At 44.0% G+C, this 18,431-nt stretch overlaps 1 long non-coding RNA gene across 6 annotated transcripts in view; it reads left to right on the forward strand.

Annotated features, from left to right (window-relative positions):
* The window catches only part of LOC310903429, a 334,064-nt gene that overhangs the window by 303,682 nt on the left and 11,951 nt on the right, over positions 1-18,431 (forward strand). For all 6 annotated transcript variants that reach the window (XR_014587518.1, XR_014587519.1, XR_014587520.1 and 3 more), the window contains one exon: positions 14,242-14,402. This is a non-coding gene — a long non-coding RNA (uncharacterized lncRNA). The remainder of the gene's footprint in view (positions 1-14,241; positions 14,403-18,431) is intronic.

Here is an 18,431-nt window from a genome sequence, read left to right on the forward strand (position 1 = left end):
CTCTGACACGCAGAAGTGCTCTAACTAGGCCGCAGATCGTCCGTGCTGACGCAGGAGCAACTGCTGGTTTTTGTAGGATGTCATGGGCACATCGCAGTCCTGGGGAACCTCGTGGTGGGAAGGAGTGTGGTGTGTCACCAGTGCTGTGATACTTTGGCAGGGGACCACTGGGGACCTCCTGTCAGGGGACGAAGATGAAAGATCTGGCAGAGGCTTATCTCAGCCGCGCAAGTGGCACAGGCCAAGGCTTACTATGCTGTCCTGCTGCACGGAAACTCATTCATGAATCGCCCTTTGGAGACAAGAAGCTCAGCTTCTCTTCAATGACAAATGCTTATAAGTGCCCGTATAGTTCAATCTTGTCATTATTTGGGTGTTGTTCTGTTTACTGCCCCCTTTTTAAAAATAAAGGCCTTGTCAGGAAAACGTTGTAACACGCCCCTAGAAAGACATTATTTTCAGTGTAAAATTTCCTATGTTCCCAACCAAAATCATGAATCAGAGATAAAATCTGACATGTTCTCACCAGTTGTTTCTCTGGCAAAAGGAAAAGAGGGGTCATTCAGTTCTGGGCCTGACGTACAGGATGCCACTCAAGCCGTCATCCCTGATAACTTCAACTTGAACTTGTTCCCTCATGTAAATGGGGTTGATTTATAACCTTGCAATAGAGACCTAAAGCTTTGTGTGATGTTCTGTGTGATGCTAAGCTGCCCTGTTGTAATGGCATTAAATGCGCTGTTTTTTGTCTCCGAGGTGTTTAGCACTAGGGACCAACCTGTTAAGGTCTAAGGGACCCTCCTTGTGCACAGAGCACATTGCAGGCATGGCATCCCTGTGACAGAGGGAGTTCAGTGGCTCTGGGGAGAGATTTGTAGTCAGTCCTGGTCTCTAGTATTGCAAAAATCCTTCCAAATCCCAAAAGAAAACTGCAAATTCAATTTTCCTTTCCCACTAAAGTCATCATAAAGAAATGTTTTTTAAAAACAAAGCAGCACAAAACAGAACAAAACAAAACAAAACAATAACCCTATGCTAAATACCACAATTGCTGCTAAAGTCCAAGGAAGAGCTGTCCAAACCCCAGTTTCTTGGGATTTTTGTGTAGTTCCTCTGACAGATTCAGCTATAGTTAGTCTATTTATATGTCCTTGCAGCTTAGTGATAAAATGTAAGCTTGCAGCCACCAGCAGCAGAATCTCTTGCAACGCAGAGAGTAGAAATTAGCATGGATAATCCAAACCACATTTCCAAACTGAATGGCTGGTTGTGAGCCCGTCCTGGATCTGGACTACAGTTGCAAGGCTGGGCCATCCATCACTGAAACCAGGTTGTTCGGTCCACCAACAGGTATACCGTGATAAATCACAATGACCTCTCTCCTCCACACCGACACTGCCATGGCAGAGGTGATATTATAGGCAACCATCGTCCAGCAGAGTCCTGGGTGAAGGAGAAGTAGAATTTCCTCCAGACCTGCAGCCCACACCTCACGGCATGGAGGAGGATCAGCCACGTCTGCCAGCTCATCGGTGTTTCAGCAGTACAGGACTGCAGGATTTCAAAGGCTGAGGCCGTCTATAAATGCCAGCTCTGGGAGTGCTCTGACAATGCCTTTTGTATTAGTCAGAGAACAAATGCATTATTCTCACAAGCCACTCTGATTTCTGTTTGTTTGTTTGTTTTTAATTTCATATATTACGTATAATTTCACGTTACACAACTGACAAACAAAGCTCTTTCAACCTTTATTTACAAAAGATGTATTTGGCTTGATTTGTGAGACTTCAGATGGCACAAGAGAAAATAGATGAGACAACTGGAAAAAGCAGAAATTAGCCTTCATTCTTGAGACGATCCCGGTGTCCAATTAACCATGTTTAAAGACTCAGGGCCATTTTGTGTCTGATGTTGCCATACAGAGACCATCCCATAACTCCATTTCAGAGGGGTAATGAACCACTTGTTTGAGGCAGGGCAAGACTGACTTTCAGGAATGGCAACATGAGCTGGACGGTGAATAGAAAGCTGTGAGTAATACTGAAAGTGGTGTCCCCATGGCCTGCTGCCTCCTCCAGCTGGGTGTGCCACGTGCCGATGCCTTCTGCTCCCGTAAAAATAATGGAGTGCAGAGAAACACCCACTGAAATGATGAGCACACCACCAAACTTCCTGCCTCGCACGTGTTTCTTGCCCATCTCAGCCCAGTGAATTCTGCTATAGCTGCTAAAGCTAAAGCCTGGATGTGTTTATAAGTCACACACAGATGCCTCGAGGCATCTGACGGGTTGCGTGCCTGCTGCTGCAGAGCCGAGAGCTTGGCGCTGACTTTTTGGGACCATACTTGGTGGTTGTTGGCAGAAGACACTGTCCAGCACTCCATCCCTACGCACCACTGCTGCATGTGTAGCTGCGATCCTGTCAGAGGTGTGCTCGGTTATTTTATACATTTACTTTATAGGGAAAATACGTTCTGAATTGTAAGGGTAAGGAGAAAAATAACCTGTACGTTCCTGGCTGCAGTTTTTATCTTAGCTCCTAACTTTGACTCCATTTTTTCCTCATCTTTCGTTTCCCCGTTCAAACAGGAATGCATACCAGGGTTATTTGGAATTGGTATGCGTGTCTTATATCAGAAAGATTAATTATTCAGAAATGTTCTGCTTACAATAATACTCCCTTACAGTGCTGTGGCTATATCAAGAAAGCTTAGAGCTGGCACACAGTAGAGTTATTTGCACTTTTGGGGCTATTTATAGCACCATAGCAATACAAAGGAGGCCCGTAACACCTATGTATTTATTATTCATCACATACACACTTATTATATAGGTATGCATGAGATAAAGAGAGAGATAGATTTGCACAGCACAATGCTTAAGCTGTGCCAAAGAAATAAAATTCCATCCCCGGAGAGTCTAACTGTGAAGGCAAATAGGGTCTAGCAATGAAATCACAGATTATGATCACATCTAAATGGTTTCTTTGAGTAAGGAGATGAGTTGGCGTATTTTCCATGGGAGGCTGCCTCTGATATGCATGACATTATAAATAAAGAGGCGTGAGCCAGATGCCAAGGATGTGGGCCAAAACTGATAAAAGTCAGTGGGAGTCCCCCAGTGTCAATAGGTTTCAGAGCAGGCTTGTGATGCCATGAGCTGCCTGAAAGGAGCTGCTGCAGCCTGGCACCCCACATCTCCCTTGGACACCGCTCTGGTCTCGTTGCCACAGGGTTCAGATGCCTCATTCATTGCCCTCGGCATCCTCCACCATCCCCACAAGGAATTATTCTCATTCCTGTGTGGCAGCGCAGGTGCTGCAGGACAGCTTCTCGAGACACCTCTGCCTGTGATGTGAAGGCAGCTGGATCAGCAGGAAGGGCCTGGAGGCTCCAGGAGGAACCCGTGTGCTAGATTAAAACTTTCTCTGCAGCACAGCTGGGAGGAAGCAGTGCAACAATTTCAAGACACCTGCATTTGTGTTGTAAGCCCTGATTGTACAACGTGAATATCTGAGGATCAGTCCTTCTCCAAAGTTTAAACCCAGAGCACGCCTAGCAGAGGCAAAAATACTTTTTGGCATTCACCAGGTGGCAGTTTGTGTTAACCGGATCCAGCATGAAATCTGCTTGCCTCCACCCAGTCGCTTCCCAGCAAGCTGGTGAGGTATTAGATAAAAAGCTCATTTCAGAAGTATATTAATTTTCATTAAGGATTTTCTAAGAAATTCCTTCCATCAGAAAGGTACACATGGGCTTTCTTTGTTGAAGAGTGCAGCTCAAACTGCCTTGTTACCCATGGGAATAGGTGGCGTCCCTTTCCTTACTCATCTGTGAGGTTTCCAGCCAAGAATGGGGACACAACTAGCCAAAGATGATGAGTCCACCCAACTAAAGTAATGTCATGTCATTGGAAAAAGTTCTGGAAATACTCTCATTGGTTGTGTATTCTCTAGAAGCAGTGTTGTGCTTTTTTTTTTTTCTTTTTTTTTTTTTCACAAAGGATGTTCCCACTAACAAAGATCCTGTGAACAGTTCTCTTCTGGTTCCACCTTTTCCCTTTCTGTCATGTTCCCCAGTCCCTAAAGCCTCCTGGAGCTAGGATGATGAGTAACAATATGTATTCACTTCTGGAAAAAAATTAAATACTTACGGCTACTGCAAGAAGATTTCTGCTACCTCCAGCATTCTGGGGGAATTTCTGAGGAGATCCCATCAGCCTTAAAGCTGTGCTGGTCTGGCTTTCCTCTAGGCAGCAGAGTTCCTTGTACGTTTATGTAATTATGGGCATAGATTATACTCCATCCTTCTTGCGCCACATTTATTCTTTAAATTAAAACAACGTGTCATTGTTTTGTTGCCTTTTTCTTTTTCCTTTGCATTGCTCTACTCCAATATATTCGTAGGTAGATAATGTGTTCTCCTCAGATTGCATTTCAGTGTGTTGGAGGTAGCACAGTTTTATGTTTCTTTTCATAAGAAAGGCTGCTTATTGCCTGGTGGCTCTAGTTGACTTTTTTCTGATTTTCTTCTGGGATTTACCTGGTCTGGAAAGTGCACAGAAATACACACAGGACCCCCAATGATCCCATGAGGCCTTTGCAAAGGCTTCCCTGCCTCTTATGTCTGCGCAGTGCATCTTGTCAGGATCAGGTCCGCCTTTCTCATGATCGCGCTGGTGGAGTCGAGTCATCCTGCGATTAATCAGCACAGTTGGGTCTTTCCTCTCTTGCCATTTCCCTCTGGTGACCGTACCTTACCAGACTGCTGTGGTGCCCTGAGCAACGCAGCTCTCATTCGGGCTCCGCTCCGGGCGTTCCCAAACCTCTGGGATCCTGGCATGGCCCCTCAGCTGCTCCACAGCCGCAGAGCAGGAAAACGAGGGCTCCCCAGGACCAGCATAAACCCAGGGGCTCTTCCCACATTTCCCAAAGCTCCCTGAAGCAGATGCAGTTCTGGAAAACAGTTGAGTCCGACGAATCTCCGGTTTTCAACAAAAAGCCATTTGGTCAGAGCATGATCATCCAGCTGTACTCAGGACACAGCTTGCTGCTTTTATGGATGCACATATATCTTTTAGGACTCGAAATCAGCGTTGTTTTTGTCTTCATGTGTAATGTTTGACATATGATGTAAATTTACTTTTACAACATACAGACATAAAAGCTACTGTGACTTGGACTTAGAATTTATTGATTGTAGAAAACCGACTACCAGGTTTGTCGATTAACATTTTGTTAAACAACGGGAAAGAAAGAATCAAAATATGCGAGGGCAAATTTTGCACTCCATAAAAGTTATTCGGTCTTTTAAAATTTCACTGCTGTAACTGAGCAATGAGGTTTAACACGGCTCTCCCTTGTAATTCTTAAGATGTCCTCAGTAGCCATCTACTTATCCATAGGATCAGTTCAATTACTAACATTTCTAAATAAACTCCTACATGCCCAAGTGGTAAGTTATGAATTTAACAATGATAAAGCAAGAATTGCCTTTTCTCTAGTACAAAAAATCCTGTGGACTTTTTTGCAAAAGCGTAGAATGCAATGGCAAACTCTAAAGCCAATGGAAGGACATCTGGATAGGGAGCTAAGCCTGTGGTCGGATGCATTTGTGTTCCCACAAACTGCTTCTTTGCTTTGCTTTACACCCACACCTTGTGCAATTAATGGCAACCTTTTTGTTAGAAGCAGGAAGAGGGGACACAGAACCCCTCTGCTCTTTGTCCTTTTCTGTTGTTGCTGCTCGTCTTTGGCTCATACCTATTGATTCTTTCTAGCAAAACTTTCAAACTGTCCTTTACACATTAAAGAAGTATTTAACAGACAGAACCTGGCCCCTAGCTGTTGTCATGGTCAGGTTCACAGAGAATTTTCTAGCCTGACTTTATAATTCAAACCATTTTCATACTGCAAACACATAAATAAGGAAGCTGGAGGTATTGAGCAAGCCACGCATGCAGCTGAGTGAATGTGTTTTGCTTAAAAGTATCATTAAAGCAATTTCCCATAATGTCTGGCAGGGAGTAAGTTTCTTTTAATGATTTTATTAAAAAGTGAATTAAAGGCCAAAGGTTGCTTTCCTACAGCCCTTAATTTCCTGTTGGAGTGCCAAATGCTGTGTGCAGAAATTGCTTGGAGCAGGAGACAAGGAGCTCTCCCGCAGGATCGGCCCCCGGCAAGGCTGTCGGAGCTTCGGCTCGGCCACCGCACTCATGTGCAAGTCTGCTCTCACGGTGAAATTTAGCATCAGCCAACACAACGGCAAAAGCAGGTAGCTATCGATGGCAGATACAAGCCTGTGGAAGTGGGGGAATGTGGTACAGACTCAAAACAAGGCCTAAGTTTTCTGTTTAATATCAGGGACTTGATTTTCCTCTCCCCGACGTTAATTTGTAAGTGCAGGGAGGGCAGCACAGAGGACAAGCGGGTCCTGAAGGTGAATTTGCCTTTGACATAACTGGGATGGTGACATGCGTTTGCATTTTTGTTGCATCTTTATGCAGCCTGGATGTTGCCAATGCTTTATTTACGATTTGCAGTTTGGTAAGCATGTGCAAGTGCTTTGAGGTGAAGAGCTCCTGGTGGGCCAGTCCCTACGGAGAAGCAGGGCCACTCGCAAAGAAGCAACCAGACTAATGCAGGAAGAGTAAACCAGTAACAGAACCACAGAATCACGGGATGTTAGGGATTGGAAGGGACCTTGAAAGATCATTTAGTCCAACAGGCTACAGTCCCTTCCTCCATGGGTCTACCCATCTCCCAACGCTCCTGGGAGAGAGCATACAGCATTGACAACACAGATAATGGGTGCTAAAGGTCAGAGGCTCAGAGCTGGAGCTGAGAGTTGCTTTGTGTGGCATCCCTGTATTTGGAAAGCCCAACAGAAATTCCCTCTTGGTGTGCAGGAGACCTCTGTGAGATGCAGCTTGCACCTTTGCAGCCTGGCCAGCTATTGGCAGTGAGCAGCATGTCGGTAAAACTCCAGTCTTTAAAATTCTTTAATAAAAGAGCCATAATTTACCCCACTGCAAGAGCTATAAACTGTAATTTAATAATGTGTTTGTAAGGGGATGGCTTTTTAAAATATATATATATATATATAAAGTTTTATTATTATTAAAGAAATATAGTATATAAAAATTTCTAATTGCTGGGGAAGCAACATGATTATGATTTTCAGATATTTGGTATAGGTAAATCGTTCTAAGGAAGGGATCTGAGTTTTTATGGTGAACTCTTGCACTACAGGTCTCTCATTAAGTTTTCTGGGAATACCGTTCACAATCTTTACTGTGCATGCAAATCACATTGAGCATGGGAGCTTTTATCCTACTCTTATGGTGGATTCACAAAGGTAGATGGTATTTCTTTGCACGTAATATAAGCATCTTTCAAGTAAAAGGAGTCTATTTCCCCCAGGACAAATCTTCATGCTTTGGGATCTTGGGCATCTCAGTTCAATTCCCATAAACTGACCCCAAAACATCAGTTTTATGGTTAGTGCCTGGAATGGCCCAAACTCTCAAAAAATCTCAGGCCCAAAACAGGCGTAGCTAGACAAAAACATGCAATTTCTGCTCAGTCTTGCTGCAGTCATCTGCTCTGACACAAAATAGGATTAAGAATCATATAACTGCTTCCAGCTAATAGGTTTAGGCTGTGGTTCCAGGATTATTAAGACCAGATCTGTGCACTACCAGCTCGCCCAGGACTATAAATCTAATGTGGATCAGGCATGGACACATGATTGTGTTTTGTCAAATTAGCCGAGGGACATGATATGGAATTTATACCAGCTTTATACTTCTGTGCTTGCTGCACCCCTGCTGTGGAAAGGCAGAAGATAAAGATAGCTGGTCCAACATGGAGTTAAGACAATACAGATCTGGCAAAAAAAAAAATGCTGTTATAAGGGTATTTTAATTTTTTTTGTTTGTTTGTTTGTTTTTTGTTTTTTTTTTTACAAATGTGAACCCATTAATTAGAGCTTGCCTATGCTCTAGCAGCATGATGCTCATCTGGCACATGGCACTGGTGGTATGACACCACAAATCTTCCAGTTGGGTGCAAACCACAGCCTTAATAAGAATTAGCACTTATGCGCCTGTCACGTAACTACCCCTTGAAAACTGGAATCTTTTTCTAGGGCATCATTTCCTTATCACATGTTAGGGGATCAAGAGGATTTTGCTGCTTAGTTGTACGCCTGTGACAGGTCTTTTATCTTGAAAAAACAGCATATTACAGAGGTCTCTCGTGCGTGTTTGCTACAAAGTAGAGAACGCTCAATTTTCAATGCTTAGCTTTAAAAGCCTAAAAGGAGATCACATTTCCTCATTACTCTGGAGATATATTAAATATCAATCCTCAGTGTCATTGCAGGGTTGGGACTGGAATCTTACCTGGCCAACAAGTGGAAGCAACGGGTAGGGCAGTGTGAAGGAAATAGCATTGGGAAATGGCTGTGGGATCTGTGTTCTTGGCTGGAAGATCACACATGGTAGCACATCACAAGCATATAAGTCTCTTTTTCTGTTCTACGTGACTTTTTGTGATGGGATGTGGTCTCTGGTGTGACTGCCAGGATATGGACAGGCCATTAGGCTGGGGAGGCAGGGGTGACCGCGCAGCCACTGTCACTGAGCAGAGGCAGGAGCACAGCCAGTGCAATGTCCATGGGCAGTGGGGAAAGGAGTGAAAGAGTCACAGCTCTTCAGTTTCTGGGTAAATCCCTACTGAAAAGATTATTTTATCTTTGGTGTTGGATAAAGAAAATAAGAGATCAGAGTGATGTGATTTGGGGAGGAGCAGCCACTTCTCAAATAAATGAATGGGATTTTTCTAAAGTAGGGAGCCCCACTCTACAAAACACATTTGTTTTTGCCAAGCCTTTTCAGGAAGACACAAAGCAGGTGAAGATTTGCTCCAGGGAGGCCACTTCAATGTGCTTGAGTTCTTCCATCATTCCCAAGCAATACTACAGATGAGCTTTTCACATTGACATGACAAATCACAGCCCCCCGAGTTGCTGCTTCTATGCTCAAATCTCTCCTTTCACCTACAGGAAAGCCCTCGGTCCTAAGGACTTCTACACTGTCATACATGAAATACATCAGCAGCATGTCTGCTTTGGATATCTGTCTGTGTTAGAAATCAGGAAAAGGTGAAATCCGGAGGGTCCTAGGTGCTGTGTAAGGCCTGGAGGACAGGATTGACACTGGAGTGTAACTGCAGTCAGGCTTTGACCCTTGGAAACGCACAGCTAAATTCTACCCTCATTTTCCCTCTTCCCAATCCTCCCCGGTTCCCTACATGGCTGTTCTGTATTATGATCCCTTTAAATAAGCAGCCTGTCATTAGCTTTTATCCCAGTGCTTGCTCAGCCGGACTAAAGTCTAGGTCTCTTTGTTTTTAAGACTTGCATGGTGTGTAAGTGCCAGATGTTTCCCATCTCTTGGCTCTTGGTGAAATAAACACGAACTGCCATAACCTTCACCTTTCAACTCTTACATTACCTATTCCTAAAGTACAAAAAATGGATGTGTGTTTATGCTGCTAGGCTTTGAACTACCTTCCAGGTTTATGTCAAAAGTCCTATTCTCTAGGCAAAGATAACATATGAGAACGAACCTTGGTGCTGCTACAAAATTCACCTTCTGTACTAATGAAGTGGTAGTCTTCATGGAGGAAAGTAATCTGGGGGGATTAGAGGCCGTGTAAAGCTGATCTGACTGTCAGGGCACAAATTGAGTTGCTCAGCTCCAGATTTGGCACTCCTGGAAAAGGGGAGTCTCTCCATGGTGGCAGCCCAGTTATTTTATCTGTAAGTACTGTAAACAGGCAGAGAGTCCCGAGGGATTTATCTTATGTGTCATGGCTTGTTGCACAGGCTATGGAGTTAGTCCCTTTAATGTATTGCAGTTATCTTTACAACTTTCCCCCTCCCCAGCAGAACCAAAGCTGACTAGGAGGGGTTAATAAAAGGATTTTTGTTACTAATAACAGCTCATCTACATTCATCCTGAAGTTATTTTTCTCCCTCCCCCCCCTTCTCATTTTGTAAAATCTCCCTTGAAGGCACTTGGGTGACTTGGCTCCTGGGGAGGCACAGGGGTATTTAGGATTTCGTGCTCACGTGTCCTAAGGGAGAAGGGGGAATGCATTGCCCAGAGAGGCTGGGGCCAGCTGCCTGATGACACACGCTCAGAGCTGCCCAGGAAGGAGCCGTCCGGGCTTAGGTGTCTCATGGAGAAGTCACACAGCGGCTCTTCCTTTTTAACTCGATTCAGGAGCATTGAGCAATTGCAATTAAATGAGAAACAAATGGTGTAATTAAGATTGCAAAAGCATTTCAACTAGAATTCAGAGTGAATTATGCAAATAGGATTTTAATTTGCGTTAATTCATGTCTTCCCAGAAATAAATGACATTTTCCTTTGGGGATGGCATTTTTTTGTTATGGTCTCAGCTGAAAGGTGAATTAACAAGCACGGAGCAATGAAATACTTCAGCCACTACTCACACATGCATGCAGAAAAGAATGAGTTTTCCTCGATGTAAATAGACTAGCAGCTATGTTTTTTCCCCATCTCAAGCTCAAAACCAGCTTCCCTGGAGATCAGGGATGTCCTTGCAGAGGGTAATCATCACTGAACTTTCTTTTGCATTCTGAATCATCAGGATATTCTCCTTGTTTTGTTTCAGTCCCCAAGCCAAGTATTTGGAGACCATCTATTTAAAAGAGTGCCAGTTTTAGTGTGGCTGTTCTATCCATGGAGATAAGACAGAAATTGTATGAAACCAGAGCCTGAAGGATGGCTGTCTCCAGGCACTGGTGTGTCTCCGCAGAGCTGCAGAGGGCCTGGCCTCTTTTATGACCTCTCGGTGCATATTTCCTTAACTAAGTTGACTCAGGATGCTGGGGTCACTGAAACATGAGTTATTTCAAAGGCTGCACTGAAGTGTACATGGCATGATCTTCTGTAAATTCATACTAAACCACAGCCCTCGGATCAAGAAGCAGTTACTGTTATTTCTGGGTGGGAACGAGAAAACTGCACATTCTGTACATATTCTGCTCCTCATTGTGTATGCTCAGACCATTTATCCATTTAAGCACTTATTGCAGGTAGGTTGGAGTAAACTCAGAAGTGTCAGCCATGGCACATACCCAGGTTCCCTGCTGAATGACAGCTTCCATCATTTCCTTATCCCTCATCGGTGTCTGGTGCCTCTATGTCTAACCTCCCATCTAAAAACCTATATGTGGGTTTAGGAACAACTTTTTCTGTAAGTTAACCTTGAGCAAATCACAGTATGTTCTAGTGACGCTGTAAAAATGCAAGGAAAAAGTTAACACTGAATTATTCACCTAATGCCAAGCTGCTCATTGTCCGGCATGGATCTTATTAGAAGTCACTGTAATTTAGGATATGTATATGTGTTTCACGTATGTCATGTTATATTACATGAACATAAACATATGTTTAAGATATCTATATTGGACTGCAAGAATTTGTCTGTATCCTTATATTCCAATGACCTCATTCCTGCTGGACAGTGTTTTATTTCACTTGAGGTCCCCACTGAACCTAAAGACTTATGTCCACTCAGTATTTCCAAATATTCTGCTAGGTAATTAGGTGCCTAACTACAGGGTGGTGGATTTCTTTTTTTTTTTTTTTTTATTTTTAGTTTAGATGATGCCTTAGATAGCTTAGAAGATAGATAGACAATGGAGAACCCACAACCTCTTTGGGCAACCTGGTCCAGTGTCCATCCATCCTCACTTTTTAAAAGTTTTTTTTTCTTTTTTTTTTCTGTATTTCAGCAAATGTAATTTGCTGTATTTCAGTTTATGCCCATTACCTCCAGGTTGTTAATGGAGTTGTTAAGCAGTATTGGATCCAGTATTAACCCCTGTAACACTCTCCAATGCTCATGCTGCCCCTGTTAGCTTCCTGGTTACACCATTTGTCCCACTACACCATCACTTAGCTAAAGCTCTTTGCCCAGGAAGTCAGCGATTACTTTGATAAGAAGCAAATAAGTCACAAAATCAGATATTCTAGTGAAATTAACAGTAATTTTGCTCAAATAAAATGGTATTTAAATTCCTTCTTGGCATCTTCCTTGTATATTGCAAGAGCAGAGCAAAATAAAACACATTCTGTTTATTCTTTTTTTTTTTCTTATTAGCTGAAGTCAGTAAATCTCAGAGTTATACATGTTACCTCAGTCAGGAATAAAACTATCACCTTTAACATTGGTTTCAGTAAAAACACAAACACTTCTGCAGTCAAAAGACAGAGTTTTATGGCTGTGGTTCTTTGAAACAACTAATAAATATTTGTTTGCCATTTCTCTCTGGAGCAACTGTCCACTCGCTAATTTACACATCACCAAGAGGCCATTTAACTCTTGCCTGTAGGTATTAAACCCTATCCATTACTATGTCGCTGAAAATACAAACGGTCTGGAGGTTAGGAAGTGCTTGGAAAGGAATGGGAGCAGCTCAGCCCATGGCAGGTCGTCCCAAAGGACAACTCAGCATCTCTTGAGAGCCTTATGGTTTCTGATTTGAGTTAATAGTGGTGTTTCTGCCCTAAGGATTGTGGGCAGTGCTGTGGGACACTCTTCCATAGCTATCACTGTCCAGTGGAGGTGTCTAATACTTGGCCTTCACATTTCTATATATTCTTCAGCTTTTCTTTGCCCCCACTTCTGCTGTCACACCCAGGCCAGCAGCAGTCACTCTCACTAACATCTGCCTTATCAACAATTGCACATATCCAAATTACCTCCCCAAACACTTCCAGATTTTAACTGTGTGAATCAAGAGTCTGAAGGCTCTTCTTCCAGCTTGTAAATCTCAGCCTGGGAATCAGGTGTCCTGCTCTTTCCTGGATTTATTTATAAATGTACATCTTAGGGTTTTATGTGTTTGTGTTCTTTGGAAACCTCATCTGTTTCCCTGGAGTTTTGTGCTTCATCAGTTCCTGTCCCTGGGTCCCTGGTTGATAACCTGACTTCTAAAAGCCTGTGAATTAGCTGCCTGTAGTTGTTTGTTTGTTTTCCTTCCTGTTAGGCCTGAGAAACCTGCTCTCCATGATGTTTGCTACTAAAAACATTAAGAGAAATGCTCTTGAGTAATTTACTTTTGTTGTAGCTAATTACAGTCCTCCCTTCTGAACCTCTTTATGTCGCCTCTCTCTGCTTATGCCCAGCCCTTGCAATGAGTATTTCTCTATAGATTTAGCAGCAGAGCAAGTGCAGTAAAGACAGAAATAACACATACTTTCCACACATGAGGGTGCACAGGAGGACACACATGTGGGTACCGTCCTCAGGCTGTCTTTGCACAGCTTTTGCAAGTGGTCCCAGGTCACCCCAAGCTGGCTGTCCCCATTTGGAAGATGCCAACAGTATTTAGGCAGTGTCAAGTGCCCAGGCCTTAGTGTAACTCTGGGACTTCACCAGATCTTCTGGAAGTGAATAGAAAATGCAAGGAAGCTGCAAGTATGAAATATCTGCATGACCTGTCCTATGGGCTGCTCTCACTGGTGTCTTAGACAGGTGGGGTACAAGGAGGAAAGCTCTCACCAGCTCCTTTCACACAGGGGTCACCTTGAAGCTTCTTCCAGCTTTACCAGCAACGTCCCCAGCAATGTCAATGGCAGCAGTCAGCGTGTGTGGTGGATCCCTGTGCCTGTAAACAAGTGTAAGGCCTCGAGCAGAGCTGTACATAAGCCTCATGCAATAATGCCCTGCCCTGACAAAGGCTTGTCCCAGCTCGCTCCTGCACTGCTGGACACCAGCCTTTTATTCCTGCATGGACATCGCAGAACGTTCATGTATGAGCACTGCAAAACACTTGAAAGGTGACGTTATTTATGGCTTCTCAGACTGGCTTCCTTCTGCTGCCGACTTATGAATATACCTATAAGCTCAAGAGCATGCATTTTTTTTCCAAAGGACAAAGCCTATTTGAGCATGTGAAGCCATCTCCCAAACACAAGCACTTCTCAAGCAAACCCACCAAGGCCCAACAACAGCCCACCAGCTCCAGATTCGGCCCGCGGCCCATCGCGTTTTGTCAAAAAACACCAACACAAAGTAAAATAAAGAAACATTCGTTATGATTTTTTTTTTTTTTTTAATAGCTCCCAACTACTGTAAACTGTGGAGGAATAGAGCTGCAAAGCCGGCCATTAAACTGTCTGCTCCTTCCTGTTTGAACAGGGCCTCTCCAGGGCTTTTGCTGCCTCAACCACCGTGGGTCAACCTCCAGGAAGGAAGACGTTTCTAAGGAAACCGCGGAGGCCTTCCACCAAGGTGGCTGCATGAAAGCGCTGAGCTGGTGAGAGTGACAAAAAGCAGTTCATTGGATAACGTAGAAAAAGGTAAAAAGTTATTGCACGCAGGCTGTTTTTATAATGAGGCCATTCAGGCAGAAAATCACTTTAAATAGGTAGTTTGTTTCCACATTGCAGAATTATTTTTGTCCTACTCTTTCAAGGGGGAGTTTATCTAGGCACGGCGATGTATAAATAATAAATAGCCCTGGGGGCGAGGCATTTTTACTTTTTTTCCCCCCCACCTTGTATCCTGTTGCAGTTGGTCTCAGGCTGCAAAATGAATTTTGTTTTCTAAAATAATATTATTTACTTTGAGTGCAGTCCTCTGCGAGAGGCCATGAATTCTCCTCTGCGGTTGCAATGTCCCCGACCAGACAGGAGCGTTTTGGCCCGGCATTTTTGTTAAATGGCTTTTCTGTGGGTTGCCATGCGGCTTGCTGGGAGGACGGGTAGAGGCCCATTAGCTCACAGACCTCCAAGAAAGCCGTGTGTGTGCATCCAGTGTTTGGACCAGGCACTCCTGTGGTAAAAATAGTCCAGGGATAACCCCATGGAGACCAGAGATGCAGGCTCACCATAAGGGTGGTAAGGTGAAAGCAGGAGGTGGCAGCTGACATGCTGTGAATACACCACTTTGAGACTCTCTGGACATAGACAACAGGTTCATTTTTTCTGTTTCCTGGGATGATGCACATCTCCGAGCATGTTTCTGACAGTAACTGCCTCCAGCAACACAAGCAGCAAGACCCAAAGGTCATGCCAGGCTCTGGTTCTCCTCCCATGGGGTCTTCTGGGATCCTCCAAGCTGGGACCCCATGGTGGCATTGGGAGGGTTGGAGTAAACCTGCCATCAACACCTGCTTGGAGGAGCCAGTTCAGGGCCTGACCCACCAGCCCAGCTCTCCTCATGCATGGAGGTGGTGCCTGGCAGCCCTGGGGAGATCCTGTGGCTGGCTTGACCCTAATGTGACAGGAGGGAGGCTGGAGTGGTGGTGCTCACCCTCTTCACCATTGCTCTTGCACAAGTTTTGAAGAGTAGTTTGGGCACATTACATTACTGATGGATTTACACCTAGCATGATCCCTGTCTTCGTCTTTTTTCTTTCTTTTTTTTTTTTTTTTTTTTTTTCTCCTACCACCCTCCAAGGATTTGCAGCCCTTCCCAGGGACTGGCAGCACTTTCTAGTCAACAAACTACATTTATTCTGCTCTGTAACCTCAAGAGGCTCGGTAGGCCTGCTGGGAGAAATGGCAACCTTAGCTTTGGGATACTGTCAACCACAAGAGCTCTTGGTTTGAATCTCAAGATAGCTCAGCTAGATGTGGCACTTGTTATTTTCTTGTGTTTGGGGTCTTGCTACTTCGCACTCCAATCCAGGAGGGGAGCCCTTGTTAAGTAGAGCAGAATTGGACTAAATAAACAGCAAATGTTTAGGAGCCTCAGGGCATGAAAAACTGAGATTCCCTTATCTAATTTAGTTGTAGCCTCAGGCTTTCCCTGAGTGCTTGATAGGAGAGAAACGGGTGTGGGGGACCTGCTTCTTTTCACCTCTTCCTTGGCTTGCCTCCTGTGCATCATCAAGGATGAATGATACTGAAAGAGGCAAGAAGAGAGTATTTGGGTATGGGAGACTCAGGGCTTGATGGTGAGTTCCCAGAACTATGAAATACACTGCAGGTGGGCTCAGGGGCATAACCAGGACCTGCAGTAGGGAAGGGGTTAGGTTCAATGAGCTCAGGTGAAGAGCCTTCATCATGTGCGCTAGAGGGGTGCAGTCATTATATCAGAAGTTTGGGCCCAGGAGAAATAAATAGGAATAGTTAAGGAAGGATCAGCCTGAAATGATCCAGACATGCAATAAAGTCCCAGGTTGCTGAAGGGGGAGGGAGTGAAATTCCTGCTCTCCTCAAAGCGAGTGAGTGATTAGCTCTAAAAGCCATGTGCCAACGCTCCTCCACGGCTGCCACTGCTCAAGATAAAATAACAGGTCATCTGTTGGAGCAGAGGTCCTTCCAGACTGAAGTCTAATTTCTGTGCTCCAGGGGCTTAAGTGCTGGTTCAAAGGTCACCAGGCAACACCAGTCGCCGAGCAAGGATGAAGCTCATTTTCAGTAAAAACAGAGCCCGCAGAGCAGGACCCCGCGCGCAGTCAATCACATGCGGTGCGTGTCTGCACAGTCTCAGCAGGGAAGGAGGTGGTTGGAGATCAATAGCGTAGACACGCGGTGCCAGAGCAGATGCTGGTTGTGTCACTGGCACAGAGATAGGGGCCTAACCTCACTCATGTAGCCAAAAAGCTTGAAGCGCAGACCTGCAGAGTAAACTTTAGGGGTTAAAGATAAGCCCAAGGGAAGACCCGTGGCTGTGTTCACTTGCACCAAAACTCTAGGACTTCATCCAGGAGACATAACTTCATAAATTGTGCCTTCAACCTGTCTGGTTGATGATCTTTATCCCAGCAAAAGATGCTTGCAAGTAAGTGAAGATTTCACTGAGATCTTCAAGCCGTGCCCTCCCCAAAACTAATACACACACACACACACACACCCCACAAAAACAACAACAACAACAACGAAACACCCACAACTTTTAAAAAACCAGAAATATTCCTGTCTGTTGTTTGAAAGGACCTTTCATTTCAGTTACTTGACTCTAGTTACTTTTTAGTGGAAGAGCAACAGTTAATAAGGTTAATAGGGTGAAAGAGAGTGGGGAAAGCAGCACCTGAAGCACTACAGATATCCATATCTTCCCTGGGTGCTTGGCATGGTGGTGCCCCTGTCCTTACTGTAAAGAGGGTCAGCTGAGTCTGGAGCTGGGCTGGCAGAGCTAAAGCAATGCAAGGGTTATCACCATGCTGGCCTAGAAAATTAATTTATTTTTTTTTCCCCAAATAGCATGGAAAAAGATGCAGATAAAGTAAAATGATAACCCTGAACCCCTTCATCCACTGAGTAAGGAAATAGTGAGAACCACCCAACAATTCAGTGTAGTACTTCTTTTAGAGGGCCAGATAAAATGCATAAAATATAAACTTTGGGAAAATAAACTAAATAAGATGCTCAGGAACTTAAGGCCTGTTTTGGACTAGATGCTAGTCCATGTGTCACCTGGGCCTTGAACTTCCACCTTGTCCTCTTCACTCTGTTCTTTGCTTTTATTCTGGCAAATCAAATATTTGCAGTCCTTGGCTGCCATTGGAAAAAAAAAAAAAACTTTGGAAAAACCTTTTCCAGAAATAACCCACAAAACCCAAGAACCAGCACCAACACGACTGTAACACAAAAGCTCCCAGGGGCCTGCTGAGGTGCTCTACAAAGCATTCAAGTCTTTAAAATGTTTGCTCCTGGTAGGCACTGAGCGGCTTTTTTCCATAACAAAATGATCGATTTCACAGCTTTCAGCCAAAAGAGTCAAACAATCAAGCAGCAGTTGTACCTTAACAATTGCTAATATCTTTCAGCACCTAATGAATCTATGCAAGAAGGGCAGGTAAAGGACAGAAACAGTCTGCAGTTAACTCCTGCCCTCCCCTTGCAAAGATTTTTATCCCCTGCCTCCCAGTCTATGTTTTTACTGAGTGGCAATTAATTAAAAAGATCAAGATAGAAGAAAGATGGAAACCTTATTACTGGTGTTATATTTCCATACTAGTTTTGCCCAGGGAAAAAGTTTCCCAGGAGATTAGCTAATAGTTAAGCTATTAAAGGCTTCTAAACTGAAAAGGTTATTTGCAAGGTCAGGCAACTTTACTAAGCTGGTAGTTTCAAAATTATCCTGGGTTCCTTTACTAATTCATCGATCAAAATGACACGTTTTAAATTACAGATGAAAATGGAACAGATTTAAGTTCCCGTCATGTAACCCCTGCATGAAAACTACACATTACAAGCTTCTAACTGTAGTAATTTTTAAGTGAGAATGAAACATTTGTTCTTATTATGAAGTGCTGATTTACTACAAATTCACAAAGAGCTGAACCAGCCTTCACGCTGAAAACACACAATCTGCCCAGCACCTCTCAGATGTTTTGAGCAGTTAATGCAGTATTATTTCCCCACTAGCTTTAGTTA

The sequence above is a fragment of the Anser anser genome (genome assembly GCF_964211835.1).
Source record: "Anser anser genome assembly, chromosome: 8".
NCBI classification, from domain to species: Eukaryota; Metazoa; Chordata; class Aves; order Anseriformes; family Anatidae; genus Anser; species Anser anser.